The sequence below is a fragment of the Tenrec ecaudatus genome, chromosome 2, assembly GCF_050624435.1.
Source record: "Tenrec ecaudatus isolate mTenEca1 chromosome 2, mTenEca1.hap1, whole genome shotgun sequence".
NCBI classification, from domain to species: domain Eukaryota; kingdom Metazoa; phylum Chordata; class Mammalia; order Afrosoricida; family Tenrecidae; genus Tenrec; species Tenrec ecaudatus.
Genome location: NC_134531.1, coordinates 259185068 through 259202515, shown reverse-complemented (window position 1 = coordinate 259202515; position 17448 = coordinate 259185068). Strand labels below are relative to the sequence as shown.

At 38.9% G+C, this 17448-nt stretch overlaps 1 non-coding gene across 1 annotated transcript; it reads right to left on the bottom strand.

Annotated features, from left to right (window-relative positions):
- Window positions 1–14986: 14986 nt before the first annotated feature.
- LOC142441698 (U1 spliceosomal RNA) lies at window positions 14987–15150 on the bottom strand. The gene has a single exon (XR_012783051.1). It is a non-coding gene; the product is annotated as a U1 spliceosomal RNA (small nuclear RNA).
- Window positions 15151–17448: the final 2298 nt, after the last annotated feature.

The window sequence follows — 17448 nt, the reverse complement described above, 5'->3', positions numbered from 1 at the left end:
TATGTAAATTGGTTGGCTTTACTCCATTTGTGCTCTTTAGAGCCACAACGGGAACAAAAAAGACAGAATCACTTTAGGGAAGAAAAATAAAGTGAAATATGAGAGCTGAAACTTAAGACTACTAAATATTCTGACACACATTGAGAAATAAGTTCTTAAATATATCAAAACAGTTCAGCATAGCTGCTATGTTTTCTGCCAGATCTTGGCCCGTTGTTCATCTTCAGATCCATTTCTCCCCTTTCCTCTGCTGTTTAGTTCCAGATGACCATATCAGGTGGTATAATGTCTCCCAATCCCCAAAACAGAAAGGTGGCAGTCTTATTCTTTGGTGTTTATAAACATGACTGCTTTAAAATACTGTCTTTGATAATCTTATAAATTAACATGTTATGATACTAAGATGAAGTCATAAGACGGGTCCCTAATCTGGTTTGATCCCTTTCCTTATAGAAGAGGGTAAAAGACAAAGAGATAGAGGAAAGATGCTGTGACACTGCATCTGTAAACCAAGGAGGCTCTGAAGGTACCAGAAACTAGAAGAGGTAGAACCAGATTCTTCCTCAAAAGCTCAGAGAGAAACACCATGGTCTCAGATTTCCAGCATTTAAAAATATGAAACAAGGGATATCTCTTGTTTAAAGCCATTCATTTTGTGATCTATTATTTTAACAGCCCGAGAGTCAGTACAGAATTCGGTACTGAGACGTAACAAATACATTAAAAATATGGAAATGCCATTGGAATTGGATAATGGATAGACGCTGGAGAAAGTTTGATGTATTTGATAATAAGAACCTAGATTGAATTGAAGAGGTGGTTGTAAGATGCATTGTAAGATGATTCTAATCTATGTTCACAAATAACAGAAAGCTATACGGGAAGTGTTTATTGTCATGAATAGAATATCAGTACACAAGTGAACTTTAAATGTGCTTCTGGTGAGGATTAAAGTGAAATGATGATGAGGTTATGAGTTGATGAAGGAAGGGTGGTGTTTTTTTAAGAAGGTGGAAATGAAGTTGTCTGATTATATATAATATTTTATGGAAGTGAGGACTTATAAAAAGGTCCCTCATTGGTGCAAATGGTTTGCCTTCAGCTCTTAATGGAAAGGTGGACAGTTAGACCCACTGAGTAACTTCAGGGAGAAAGACCTAGCAATATACTTCCACAATGACTAAATCTAAACACCCCATTGAGCTCAGGCTTACTATGTAACACACGCAGTAACCATGCATCAGATTGACTCTGTGGAGATAGGCAGGATAGGTAGTGAATCATTTGCAAGTGATAAACCTGGATATTTCACTGAGGACATTTTAAAAGCAATATTTGCAAGGTGTAGTCTGATTTCTCTTTGCTCTTATCATAAAAACACAGGGGAAGTAAATAGAAACAGCGACTGCTATGCATAAAGTGACTAGAATTAACAATTTAGAAAATACTCAAGCTACCCGTATTTTTATAATTGAAAAAGTATGATCCAGGGGTTTGGCAAGATAACTGCTTGTTAAGGGTATTAAACATTTAATTATGTATCCAATCAACCATCTCAGTACACAAGCTTCCAGCTTAGATTCAAGGAATGTGGATGACTCAAAGACTTCTCCAGGTAGGAAAAAGGTTGAACGATTTAATTCATTATAACTAGGTTCTCTCCATCAGGAAAAGGATGACTTTAAAATCAGATCAGGAGAAAACTCAGGGAAATCCTATTGTTGAAGAATAATCTCAATTAAATGCTATTTACTCATACAACTTAAGTTATAAACATTGTTTCCTTGTTGTTTTTAGGTGCCATCGAGGCAGTTCCAAATCATGGTGACCCTACCCATGTCTAACAGAGTGAAAAACTACCCAGGCCTGCACCACCCTCAGAAGTGCCCTTATAGTTGAGTCTCTTGTTGTCACCACTGTGTTAATCTGTGGGAAGCCGCAGCTCTCGCCGCCATTACAAGATGGCGCCGGGCAGTCAGGGCGGTGGCCCAGTTAAGTGGTAAACAACCACTTAGAGCATGCGCACTGCTTAGATGACGTAGTCATAACTCCACCCTGGAGTATGCTAATAAGGGTTCTGGCGAACACACCAATCAATGCACAGCACATCCCCATAGAGCGCATATAAGCAGCAGTAGTTTGGGGCTTCGGGGTCTTTTTCCGCATCTGCAAATCGAACCCGCATTAAACGCCTGTGGAAGAATCCTGTTGTGGCGCGTCCTTCTTGCTGGCGAGACTGAGCGCGCGACATTAATCCATCATGTTGAGGGCCTTTCTCTTTTTCACTGCCCCTCTTCTTTACCACGTGTGACACTCTTTTCCAGGGACTGGTCTCTCCTGATAATATGTCCATAAAGTGTAAGACAAAGTCTCCTCACCCTTGCCTCTAAGGAGTGTTTTAGCGGTATTTACTCCAAGACAGATTTGTTTGTTTTTTCCTTTTAGAAGTATATGTTACTTTGAAGACTGTTCACCAAGACAATAGTTCAAATGCATTGGTTTTTCTTAGGTCTTCATTATACAAAGTCCAACTAGCACATGCTGTGGCAGTTATATAATCTGTGAAGGGGTGGAGTCTAGCCTGTCAATCAGGTCACAGCCAATGAGGCCTCTGCCTGGGCATGGCCTTCTCCTGAGGGTTCTGGGAACCCCTGTCTTAACACGCAGACTTCACTACACATTCCTGATGACAAGCCAGATGGAGCTACACTGATAACACTAGAGCCCTGGAGCTTGAGAAGCCACATGGAGACCCCTGCCAGTACTGAGATGCTTACACTGCCATTTATTCACAAGACTTCCCACCAACTGGCCTGTGATCTTCCTGCATTCAGTGTCATTACATGTGCTGTGTGAGTCTGAAGAGGAATTTACAGACTAGTATCGGGCATCTGGGCCAATATCAGATTTATGGACTTCATCTAGACTGGCCTGAGATGTTTACTTAATATACAATTACTCTTTATATAAAGCTCTTCCTTATACATGTGAGTGTCTATGAATTTGCTTCTCTTATCAACCCAGACTAACACATTATGGTACCAGGAGTGGGGTACTACAGAACCAAATCATATAGATGGAGAGTGAATGCTTGTTTGACCTCTGCCTCATGGTAATTTTTCTTCTTTGGCTAACCAAAGGTCAGATAGGCCATACCATTTACTGGATTGTTTCTGGAAACAATATGGGTAACTACCATTTTGATTATTTTGTTTGGTTGTTGTCTTTGGTTATTCCTGTGTGAAATGGTGAAAATGGATGTGATTACTGTATATTTTGAGCTCAGGAGATTAAATTGTTCTTTGAGTTTCTCAGAGAGCATGCTAGTTAGTGAAAATGGCTGACAAAAGGTCAAGATGGCTGACAGCAAGCCCTGGATTGGTGCCTAAGGCTATATTTTATATCATGGGATGATTTAGATAAGGTTTAAGATAAGAGAGATAAGAATAGAATTAGATTGTTTTAAAATTGAGTTTAGGGTGTGGCTGTACTGAGTTCATATAATTATTGATAGAACTGATTTCTGGGAAGTATGATAATAGAGAGTTTGCAAGCCCACTTACCTTTAGCCATTAAAATTGGATCCCGAAATGGATTTAGGACAAGCCTGCCAAGAAGTCTCTCAAAAGTTAAGCACCACCCAGTGACTTGATTGCTCAGAACATTCAAAGGTGAAGAGACTTATTTAAGGGGTTGTTGACAGAGTAAAGGATGAAAAAAGGAACACTTCTGATTTTTGAAGTTTGAACTAGTGGTTTTGGTCCGAAGCTAAAAAAAAAATTTGAAGTCATGAAGAAACTTTTCTTTCTTGGACTGAACATTAAAGGGAGCCTGTGGGCAGGCCGAAATTCTTGCTATGTGACCACCTGGATCCACTTGTTGAGTGGAATTGAGAGAAATGCAGCAATAAAGAGATGGGCCGAGTCAGGCCACTCACACCAGTAGACCTGGTTCACAGGGACTAGAGCAGGTTAACTGGCCTGAAGTTTATGACCTAGCACAAGGTGACTAGGTTTATTGAGAATTTGGGAAGGGAATCATGGTCTAAGGCGAGGTGACCATTAGGCAACCTTGTGAGGCTAAGTGAGGCAGCCACCTTGAGTTGAACAGAAGCCCACCAGATGAACAGAAAATTTTTGAGCCTGGGTATTGGTGCATATTGCTGCAGACTTTATGGATGGCCTGTCCTGCTCTGACTTTGCTTATGGATGCAGACTTCACAGATTTCCAACAGGAATGATGTTTCTTCACATCAAAGAATATGATTGTCTCCTTAGAGCACTGGGTTGATGTAAGTGAGCAATATAGAAATTGGATGCCCCAAATGGGGAAGATAAAGTCATGAAGTGGTTTGCTTATAAACTTTCATAGCTGGGGGAAATATATTCATAGGATTGTGGTATAGGTGTTCACTTAACTGCAATAGTTAAGCATAGATTATTGTTTTGTTATATTTGTAATATTGTTATATTTTTAATATTGTTTGGTTAAGAATATTATGCTTAAATGAGGGTGGCACATATTTACTTGTATGCTTTTTAGTTCTATCCTTTTGGGTACAGCTATGATTTTATGGTTGTTTTGTTAAAAATTATATGTGGAGGGAAAAAAGGAAAATGAGCTGATTCCAGGAACCCAAGGGGAAGGTGAACTTTGAGAATGATGAGGGCAACAAATGTATAAGGGTGCTTTACTCAATTGATGTATGTATGGATTGTGATAAGTGTTGTATGAGCCCCAATTAAAATATTTTACAAAATTATGTGTGGCTAAAGAGTTGTTTAAGAGTGGCAAGTTGCCAGGGGGTGGTCTGTAGCACTTATGTGATCTGTCAACTAGCGAAAGGGTAGAGTCTCATCTGTCTATCAGGTCACAGCCAATTATTCCTCTGTGTGGGCATAGCCTTCTCCTGAGGATTTTAAGACTCCTAGATTCTGGGAATTCCTCCCTGGGGGTAGGACAAATAGACTATCTGCTACATATTCCTGATGACAAGCCAGCCAGAGATACACCAATGGAGCTAGAGGAGCCACATGGATACTCCTGCCATGCTTCTACTGCCACGGGATCTACAAGCCTTTCCTCCAACTGGCCTGTGATCTTCCTGCATTCGGTGTCATTGCATGTTTTGTAGGAGTCTGAAGAGGAATTTATAGACTGGTGTCAGACATATGAGATAATATTGGACTTATGGACTTGATCTTGAGTGGGCTGGGAAGTTTTCTTAATATACAATTAATCTTTATATAAAGCTCTTTCTTATACACATGAGTGTCTATGAATTTGTTTCTCTAGTCAACCTAGACTAACACACATGCATATGTGTGAGCCAATTGAAAACACCATGACTTGAACCAGGTACAGCTCATGTATGAGGCAATTGAAAACACCATGACTTGAACCAGGTACAGCTCAGTCCTAAAAGAAGTTTGGCTTTTCAACACGTTAAAGAGAACACGTGAGGCAGATTTACCTAGTTCCATGCATCATTTGATCTCGTGACTGCTGCTTCTATGAACCTTGATTATGAGTCCGAGCTGGACAAAATCTATGACAACTTCAATGTTTTCTGTATTTACCATGATGTTAACAACTGATCCAGTTTTGATGGTTTAGTCTTCTTTACATTGAGTTGTCATCCAAACAGGACACTTTATGAATATATATACATATATGGATATGTTTTTACAGCAAGAAGGAATATAACATCTAATTAGTCCACACAACAGTACAGAGGGCTCAATTCAACTCACTTTTGTTTATCAGTTAATATACTGAAAGTTATTGAACTTGTGAGGCAGCCAGTCTAAGGTCAAGGAAGCAAACAGCAGAGTCTTCCCTCAGGCAAAACATGCAGAGTCTGTCCACCTTCCAGCAGCAAATAGCACAGTGGGTCCACAACACTCAGTAGCATGGCAGTTTGTCAAAGAAGGCTAAGTGATTCCTGACAACAGCATCCACCAGGCTCCAGCTCAAGTGATGTATGTGCCAGCAGCATGGGGAATCAGGTCTCAAAGGAGCCTCAAGCTCTAGCTACATGATCCATGGTTTGTCTTGGCCCACCAGTAGTACTGCACACGGCTGAGGCAAAGAACTAGCTCAAGCAGCAGCATGCTGGTCATATCATGAGAGGAAGAGAGAAGGGGACAGGCCTTGAGAAGCCATTTATCTTGTTTTTCTCCAATCAAACTGTGACCTGATTAAACTCCACCCACATGTTCCTTTTGGCTGAGTTGGCACAATAAACCTAACTATCACAGAAGGGTACAATACTTGATTGTCAATAGCAAGGGCTTCAAGTATTCCTCACTTTCAGCAAACAAGGTTGTGTCATCTGCATATCATAGATTATTAATAAACCATCCTACAAACCAGATGCCACATTCTCCTTCATATAAGCCAGCTTCTATGATGATTTGCTCAGGTTAAAAATTGAACAAGTATGGTGAGAAGATGTAAGTTTGATGTGCGCCGTTCCTGACAAAACTGCCGCTTGATCCATGTACAAAGTCTGCATGGCCATAATGAAGTGTCCTGGAATTGTAGGCTTCATGGATTGCAACTCAGTGCAAAGAAGAAAACAAAAATCTCCACAACTGGACCAGTAGATAACATCAGAGTAGATGGGGAAAAGATTGAATTTGCTAAAGATTTTGTCTTACTTGGATTCACAATCAATGCTCAGGGAAGCAGCCATCAAGAGTGCAAGTGATACACTGTACTGGTAATTCTGCTGCCGAAGACCCATTTAAAGTGTTGAAAAGCAAAGTTACTTTGAGTCAAAGGGCACCTAATGCACACCATGATATTCTCAATAGCCTCTCATGCAGGAATACTTAAAGGAAGAATTCACCCAGCGTATTTGAACTGAAAGAACTAAGAAAAAATTCAAGCCTCAATTCAAAACCTTGAAAGTTTTCTATAGCCAAAATATTGAATGATGTAGGAAGCATTAAGAGAAGATGAAAGAATGCAGAGGCTGTGTACCAGAAAGTATCAGTGGTGCTGAAGGACGAAGCTCAAATTGAACTGAATGCATCAGCCAAAACCAGGCTCCAGAAATGGATGGAATACCCACTGTAACATTTCAGCAAGCTGAAGAAGCACTGGCAGTACTTACCGATCTATGTCAGGAAATTTGGAAGACAGCTACTTGACCAACTGACTGGAAGAGAGCCAAATTTGTGCCCATTCCAAAGGAAGTTGATCAAATTATAGAAGGATATCATTGATATGGCACACAAGTAAATTTTTTCTTCACATCATCCAACAGTGGTTGCAGTAGTACATTGACAGGAACTGCCAGAAGTTCAGGCTGTACTCAGAAGAGGACAGGCGACAAAGGGTATCATGCTGATGTCAAGTGGAGATAGATGTTTACTTGTGATCATTGACTATGCAGAGGCATTTGACTCTGTGGACCATATAAACTGTGAATAACCTTGAGACTGGACACTTCAGTGTGCTCATTCAGAACTTGTATACGGATCAATAGGCCAAAAGAACAAGGGAATACTGCTTGGTTTAAAATCAGGAAAGCTGTGCGTCAGTTTTGTTTTGTGTCCTCTCATCATACTTGTTCAATCTGTATGCTGAGCAAATCATCAGAGAAACGAAATTAGATGAAGACGACTGTGGCATCAGGATTGGAGGAAGGCTTATTAACAACCTGCAATATGCAGATGATGCAACCTTTCCTGCTAAAAGTGAGGAGGATTTGAAGCACTTGCTGATGAAGATCAAAGACTGCAGCCTTCAGTATCAATTACAACTCAATTTAAGAAAGAACGAATACTCACAACTGCACAATTTGGAAACATGATAAATGAAGAAAAGGTTTGTCAAGTATTTTGTCTTATTTGGATCCATAATCAATGCGCGCAGAAGCTGCAGTCATCAGATCAAAAGCAGTATTGAAGTAGGTAAATCTGCTTCACAAGATCTCTTTAAAGTATTAAAGAGCAAGGGGGATACTTTGATCTGACCCATGTGTCTAACCCAAGCCATGGCATTCTCCATTGCATGATATACATGGGGAAGTTGGATATCAAATAAGAAAGACTGTAGAAGAATCAATGCCTTTGAATTATGGTGCTGGAGAAGAATACTGACAGTCCAGTGGACATCTAAAAGGACAAACTGATCTTTGTTAGAAGTAAGGCTAGAGTTGTCTTTAGATGCAAGGATGGCAAGACTTCATCTTACATATTTTGGGCATTTTGCCAAGAGGGACCAGTCCCTGGAGAAGGGCTTGGTAAAGCAGCAGCGCAGTAATAAAGAACAATGCCTCCAATGAGATGGATTGAGACAGTAACTACATCAGTGGAGTCAGGTATCAGAGTGATTCTGAGGCTGGAACAGGACTGTGGTGCATTTCATTTTGTTGTGCACGGAGTCATGATAGGTCGACACATAACAACAACATCATATGCATGTGAAAGTTGTACATTGAATAAGGAAGATCTAAGGACAATTTATTTATTTCAGCTATGGTGTTGCAAAAGAATATTGAAGTACCATGGATTCCCAAGAGAACAAAGAAATGTGTCTTGGAAGAAACAGACAGAATGCTCCTTACAAAGATGATGAATCTTTCTTTTACGTTATTTGGACGTGTTCTCAGGGAGAACTGTTCTTGAGAAGGACAACATGCTTGGTAAAACAGAGAGGCCAAAAAACAGTGGAAGGTCCAACACAAGATTAACTGCACAGTGGTTGTACTAATGTGTTCAAACATGAGAAGAATTTTGAGGAATATCCAGAACCGGACAGTAGTTTTTACATAGGGTAACTGTGAGTCAAAACTGACTCAAAGGCACCTAACCACAGCCACAATATATATTCATGTGATTCTTTCTATTACAAATACATATTCATCAGCTTGAAGCCGAATCCCCCTTGTGACATCAACTATATTAATGTGGTGGAGGGCCATATCTGACTTACTCTGGTTTCTCTATTGCCACAAGACAGGAATCAGACATGCCTCCATCCTCCAACCTTCTGTATCTATTTTGCCATCATTTGTTCCATAGATTACACTCTGTTTCTATGCAGGGTTTGAAACTTTGTTTCAATAGTCATACAGAACCCACAAATATTAAAAATTATAATGGTTTATTAGCTAAGTTAATTGGTTATCAGAAATCAAGACAAGCCAACAGTGAGGATACAGTCTGGTCTGTAGCAACACATCTCCTCTGTTACTCCATCAGAGGGTCCCATGGCTTTTTCCTCCATGGTTTAGAAGACAGCTCAACTCTCGCTCTATCTTACAGTTCCATAGTCTAGATCATGTGAGACACAGCTACCCCATAGTCTTCTCTGAGTCTCAAGCCCAGAAATTCTGGTACATCTGATCTCAGCAGCCTACTCCACTAAAGACAGACATCTTCATCATGTTCTTCCAAATGGTTCTGTGATGTATTTGTGTGTCCCAGATGACTCTGAGAAATGGATTTGATGGAGGTGTGATTTTTATTTTAGTAGATCATACACCCAAGGAAAATGAAATTAAATCACACCGTCTAGTAAAGTATAAAGATGATCCCAAGGAAACAAAGGGCATGGCTGGGCTCACAGCCTCTACTAAGGTCAAGACTTAGTACCACCTTTTATCAGAAAAGTCCTGTCCTTTCAAAGTGGAATCATAGCCATGGAAATATAGTTCATAATTACAACACATTACACGAGATTATGGCTAGATTAGCCATATTAATTGATTACAACCTCTAGGGTCACCATGAGTTGGAATCACCTCCATGGCAGTGAGTTTAGTTTTTGAGTTTGTATTTAACATCCCACTGTGTAATACTCATGCCACCAGGTTGCCTTTTTCTGATATAGGAATGGCCAAAAAGGAAGAATGAAAAGAGCTCAGAGCATTCATGTATCATTGTTTGGTTATGTGTATAACTTTGATGACAAGGGACAAAAGAATTTATCTAATTTGGTGAATCCAAGTTTAAATGAATACAATTTATATAGATATAATGATTAAGATTAGAAAGGAGTAGGTAATAAATAATAAATATTTAGTAACTTATTAAACTAATTTAATCATTTTAGAAAATATTCCAGAGTTTATTGAATTGAAGATTATGCTATTGATGTTAGTTATTTCTATAGTCATGTTTTTGAGGCTGCAAAGAATGTTTTGTTGAGTACACTTAATTTTTTTCTATACTTATTTCAGCAGCAGGAGACTCTAAATGGACAGTGGATCGTCTCAGATACAAGTTTAACAAGACCAACGACTACTTTTCATTTTATAACTCTTTGACCATTAAGACCTACAAGTTCATCAATTCTACTCCTGCAGTGCTGAGTAGCAACTATCAGACTTGAGTTAATGGAGTCACTTCTATATTCTCACTTTAGTTCTCAGACTTATAGATTCTGATGGAGATACACTGAGAACATATGCTGAAACACATTATAACCAAAAAAATGTAAGTGTGCCATATATAGGCTATAACACGACTAACATTTGATTCTGCATGCGGAGTTCATTTTAAAACTAAGGAATCCCTTGCAAATGAGCTCATTGTTTCATTTCCCCCACATCTCCTAGTGTAAGTAGTCTTTTTTTTCTGTTTTTCCAGCAGTGATATGTGTGAGATAACATGGCAATAAATGTGGCATACTGTAAGTTCACTAATGGATGTTCTGGCACAAGTTATTCATACAGAGAAGGCAAATCCATATTTGGAATATATATTTATTCTCATGAGAAAAAAATCGCTGCTTTATCCCTAAGAAAAGGGATCAAAAGTAATCTCCAAAATCTATTGTTAAATGAAGCATGTAGACACTAGACCAGTGCTAATAAGGGAGAAGTTTTATATGTAAACCCATGTAAATCCCATCTTCTTTCCTACGTGACTTATATGTACATGACCCTATTGAGAAGGTAGCAGTGTATTTGGGTTACTATATTGACTGATATAGTAATATCACTGCTTCAATATTAATCAATACATATCAATATACATCCCTTTTATACCTTTTAAATATATATAAAATAAATAACTATACGCTGACTTGATTTTCTGATCAAAGGTAGATATTTCTTCACTACTGTATGCTTGCCATTCTCTAAACTAAACTGTAGTTTGTAGACATTATGAACTTGCTCATGAAAAATCAACTATACAAAAATATTTGCATTTAAGACAAGATTTTTCTTGCTCAGCTAACTAGTTCTAAGCAACACCCTTTGATGTCATGAGTGTAGATTGAATAAGACTAGGTGTAGGAGTAGGTATTTGTGAATTTAAGCCATCTGATTGTGTTTATTATGATGTATTCTGGATCTTCAAAAGCTTGGTTTCCCATATAATATTTATGTGTCACAATGAAATGCTTCTGCTAAATAGCCATCATTAAGATGAATGGATAAGGCCCAATATGTAATGAAAAGAAGTGGACATAGGATCTGCACTTGCGTATTCAAGGGGAACTTGTCAAAGGCCCTAAATAGCATCCCGATTTATGTCACACAGGCTTCCATTATTACTAAGTGGACTGGATCCTAAATACAAGTATAGCAGCTAGTCTCACCAATACAGAGCACTCTTTTTCTCTGGTTTCCACTAAAAATTGACAAACTTGTGGTTTTCCCAGGAAACGAAACAGTGCAATACAATCTAAAATTCAATTGTACCTAAACTGTACTAGAAATTAGCTTCTTTTTATTTAGGATTATTATAAAGTGTACAAAATTGGCTTTCTCTATAGATACACGAGCGACCATTGGAAAAAATCACCAGTGTCTTCTCCGCTACACCTTTGCAGGTGTTTCTGCCTGTACTATGGCATGCAAGGGTCTCATTAAGGCACAAAGTAAGCCCACCACTTCATTCCTACAAAGTTAATTAATACAATGTCTACATAGGTTAGGATGGCTAAGCAGAATGAACATAATATATCAACCCCACTCATATTCTCTAATCCTTTGGACCAGTTTCCCTAGAGGGTATGCTAGCTAAGGTTAATAATCTTAACCTTATTGATTCTGTCACTATTCAGTCCAGTATATTATTAAGCAATCTACCAAATTGTTGAGGCCAATCTGATATACTGTAGCAAGTATTATAAAGCCTGAAGTCCAAATAAGTACAGAAAAATTATGAATGTATCCTAAAAAAATTTTATATGCTATCATCCAGGATTCTTTCCCATAAAGGAGAGGAAACAATTGTGCTTATATGTTTTGCTTTTCTAATAAAAAGGAAAGCTGGTTTCCTCTGAGTGGAGAAAGGTCTGCTTTTTTTTAAAAAATCATTTTATTGGGGGTTCATACAATGCTTATCACAATCCATCCATCCATCCATCCATCCATCCATCCATCCATCCATCCATCCATCCATCCATCCATTGTGTCAAGCACATTTGTTGCCATCATCATTTTCAAAGCATCTGCTTTCCACTTGAGCCCCTGGCATCAGCTCTTCAATTTTCCCCTCCCTCCCCTTTCTCCGCTCCCTCATGAACCCTTGATAATTTATAAGTCATTATTATTTTTTCATATCTTACACTCTCCAATGTCTCCCTTCACCCACTTTTCTGTTGACTGACCTCCAGAGAGGAGGTTATATGCAGATCCTTGTAATCTGTTCCCCATTTCTACCCCACCTTCCCTCCACCCTCCCAGTATCACCCCTCTCACCACAGGACCTGAAGAGTTTATCTGTCCTGTATTCCCTGTGTTTCCAGTTCCCATGTGTATCATTGTACATCCTCTGGTCCAGCTGAATTTGTGAGGTAGAATTGGGATCATGATATCTGGGGGGAGGAAGCATTTAAGAACTAGAGGAAAGTTGTATCTTTTGTTGTTGCTACACTGCCTCCTGACCAGGTCGTCTCCTCCTCAAGACCCTTCTGTAAGGGGATATCCAGTTGCCCACAAATGGCCTTTGGGTCCCCACTCTGCACTCCCCCCCATTCAAAATGATGTGACTTTTGTTCCTTGATGCTTGATACCTGATCTCTTTGACACCTCATGATTTCTTCCATGTGGGCCTTGATGCTTCTGTACTAGATGACCGCTGGTTTATCCTCAAGCTTTTAAGACCCGAGATGCTATATCTTTTGATAGTCGGGCAAAATCAGCTTTCTTCACCACACTTGCTTATGGTCCCATTAGACCTCAGCAATCATATCGGGAAGGAGAGCACACAATGATATGATTATTTTCCTTCTATGATGCCTAAAACTTGATCCCTTCGACACCTCATGATCACGCTGGCTGGTGTGCTTCTTCCATGTGGGCTTGTTGTCTTCTCAGCAAGATGGCTGCTTGCTTATCTTCAAGCCTTTAAGACCCCAGATGCTATATCTTTTGATAGTTGGGCACCCTCAGCTTTCTTTGCCACATTTGCTTATGCACCATTTGTCTTCAGCGAACATGTTGGTAAGGTGAGCATCATTGAATGCCAGTTTAATAGAACAAAGTGTTCTTGCATTGAGGAAGTACTTGAGTGGAGGCCCAATGTCAATCTGCTATTAAACCTATAAATACATGCTCATAAATTTATTTCCTCATCCTCATAAATATATTTACATATGTACATGCCTGTATTTAAAGGTCTCCTTTTAATAGCAAGAGAGGTTCAGAAGAAACCGAGGGTTCAAGTTTCTCAGTTTAAAAAATTATATATTTTCTGCATCTCCTTCTGATATTCAATTTATTAAAATCTGGCTTCAATCCCCACAAGGTGATATATGTATTCATTCAAAAATGCCTTGATACCATGTGTTTTTTAATCATTTTATTGGGGGCTCATACAATATACATAAATTGTATGTCAAGCACATTTGTACATTTGTTGCCCGCATCATTCCCAAAACACCTGATTTCTACTCGAGCCCTTGGTATCACCTCCTCATTTCTCCCCACTCTCTCCCTGCTCCCCCTCCCTCATGAACCCTTGATGACTTATAAAGTCATTATTATTTTGTCATATCTTACACTGTCCGATGTCTCCCTTCACTCTCTTTTCTGTTGTCCATCCCCCACGGAGGAGGTTATATGTAGATCCTTATAATTGGTTATCCCTTTCTACCCCGCCTTCCCTCTACACTTCCAGTATTACCACTCTCACCACTGATCCTGAGGGTTGCTATATTGACTTACTTAATTCACTCTGTCTATGTGAGACCATCTCCTTTAAAGAGGAATTTGGGAAGAAAAAAGTTGCATGCATTTACTAAGTATTCAGGCTAATCACAGGCATTCTGTTGGTGAATAGTTAAGTGTTCATTTGCTGATCAAAAATTCAGCCATTCAAACCCACCTGGTGACTCTAGGTGTGAAAGATCTGGTAAATTTTTCTCATAAAAGTAACAGCCTGGAAGATCTCACGGGGTATGTCCAAACTGTCTCACGAGGTTACACACAATGACAATACAAAAAATGAATAATTGGCAAGGAACTGTCAGGATTAAAATTGCATCTAAATAGATACCAGTCTGTGCCTTGAACCATTATCACGTCCTTCAACACTGTGCCTTTCCTCTAGCTGTAGTAAAGAGATCCATGGTACATGAAATATAGGAGACAGTTGGATGATAAGCCGAGGTGTGAATTATTGGCAAAGCATTACTTACAGGGGAAAATCCACCTTAAAGATCAGATTATGGAAGGAAATTAAAGGCAAGAAGAAGCCATTGTGCTATCACACTAGAGTGGATGTGACAGTATACAGACTGTGCATCTGAAAGTGCACACACGATGGGCCAAATATCCATTTTCAACAAAGATAATAAAGATGTGAAATAGGCCCCAATACTAATAGCCACTCCAAGATAATAATTCATTTTTTCAAGATTGTTTCTGACTCTGTACTTTTATTGTTAATTGGTATTTACTTCTTCAATTGGTTTAGAATATATAGGGATGTCTTATTTTGCGATGCGAACACCATAAAAAGATATCTGATTTGGATATAATTTTCCAAATGTTATGGTCTTCTTAATTTTTTTTCAGGGAAGAGCGTGAACGCAGTCCCCCACTACCACAAATTCTGCAGTCGAGATTCCCACATTTGGGGAAATCGCAGGGGTCAGCACATCCGGAATGCAATGGAGAAGCCTCGCACTGGGAAAACCACCTTCCTGATCATGGTACCTCCCCTGCCAGGTAAGTATGGTTTTTTAATTTTATGTGAGAAAATATATGTCATTTCTATAATATGTGGGGTATTTAATCATGCTAGGTTATTAGGGTGTTTTTTTAAAATAAACTTGATTGTCACTAAATATTCCAGGTTCATTTCAGTTTCAATTTCCCTCCTTTTTTTAAGCCATCCAAACCATTATTTAGGTTCATTTAATATGAGCCATTTATTTACTACATATAACATATACATTGTGTTTATATACTATATATGCATATAGTATATATAACATATATATAACATGTGGGGCACGGGTGTACAACTGCTAGAATCAGCAGAGTAAACGTTAAAATAAGCTGTATGGAAGCCGGGATTTGAGTTAGGCCTAGGTTTCAGTTTCAGTTTCGGTCCCGGTTCTTGGTCACTGATGCAACACATCACCTGATCCACCTAACCAATGGGACATCGCCTGATATCGCCTGATCCAACCTAACCAATGGAACACATCGCCTGATGACGCCTTAGCCAATAGAGTTTGAGTGACAGCCCACCAGTGACTGACCAATCAGAAAAGCATGCACGAACCTACTCACCAATCACCGCTGAACAATGCTGGCATCAGAAGTTTTCTACTATGAGTTTAAAGAACGCCAACCTGACTGCCCCCTTATCCCTGGGCCTATAAGAGCCCAGGGAACAAAGAGCTCTTGCCGATTCCCTTTGGACACTGGGTCCCCGCTGTGCCGGGCAGCAGAGGGAGGAACTTGAACTAGCTAATAAACTCTTTTTGCTTCTTTTTCATCTCAATTGGTCGTGATTAGTCCATGTGCCCAAGGTAAGCTCGCCTTCCTTCCCCGAATCTAACAAACATATATATAAATTCTATATATTCTGTTAGTAATGAATGAAGGTACATTATGAAAATGATGACATCCACAAACAGATAATGGTAAAAATAAGAAATTTGATTGTAACACTGGAATTATTGGTTATAGAATATGGGAGAACTCACTGCTTTATCACGTTATCATTTTGCCTTGTTGAAGTGGATCTAAAATAACATTGCTTTTGTGGGGGTTATAATCTGAATTAGCATTTCAGAAAATATTTCAAATTCTACAGCCTTATTTATTAGTTTTTATTATAAATCCATGATTTAATAAGTCATATGAACAGGTATTTAATATGCCTGGATATCTTCTAGAGAGGCTTATATCTAGCTAAGTATACATTCCCAAGGGAAACATAACCTCTGGTATTCTCTTTGAGCCTTTTTGTATTGATTAAGAGTAACTTAAAAAATCAATATAATTTAGAAAAAGAAACTATATTGAAATACATTTATTTTCATGACTTAAAATATTTCTAGAAAAGCAGAACAGGATTTGTTCTTTTCCAAAAAAGCAGTTGATACTTTCTCCACCACTTAAAACTATCCTGCTCTTATCATGAAAGATCCACCTGAAACCAGAGCCTTAAACATATTGTTAACAAGCAGAGAAATCTTTTATTAAGGCCAATAAGAATGTACTTAATGTTACGTAGCTTCTTTACAGGGATTCCTTATTACAGATATAAAATAATTCGGTAAATCATAATAAATATGAATCAAGTTTGCCCTTGCTCATATCATTAAAAGGTTACTGGTTTATCCAATCTTCACTCACCTCATTCACACTGGATTGCCCATCAGTGATGCATTTTAAACCCAACACCCTAGAGTGAAATAGCTCAAAACAAGAAGGTAAACTCTCCAGTGTCAAAATTCCGCACACATTGAAAGCAATATGTTCTAAGGAGGCGTGTTCTAATGATGAAGGTGTGGACTCTGAAGCTAACACATTTAGAGCTTAGATCCAGTTCTCTTCAGTTCTTATTTTTGTCAAATTCAATTCATTATCTCTGTTGTAGAGTCACTCGCTACTCTAGGAAACTAGTACTGAAGTAATAAATAAATAAATAGATAAAATCATACTTCTGGGAAGATGGAGCCCATGTAGAATCACCTGCTCTGTTGTCCCATTGTTTAGATCAGACAATCAAGAGATAAGGAGGCCAATCTTTTGAAACCAGGTGCTAGAAATACCTTCCCAGTATCCTGGGGTTTATGGTTCAGATCTCCTCTCTCAATTTTTGCCCATAAAGCCATTCTACAGCTCACTGAAGTGCTATAATTTCACCATAACTTCCCATAGGCTCTCCACATCCCTGACCAGGATCAGTGGGACATCTTCTACCACCTTTACCCTCACCCTAGAATCTAGGGTCTAGATCCATGACCCACCTGCAAGCTGTAGTTTCTCCAGACTGCTGACCAATAGTATGTCAT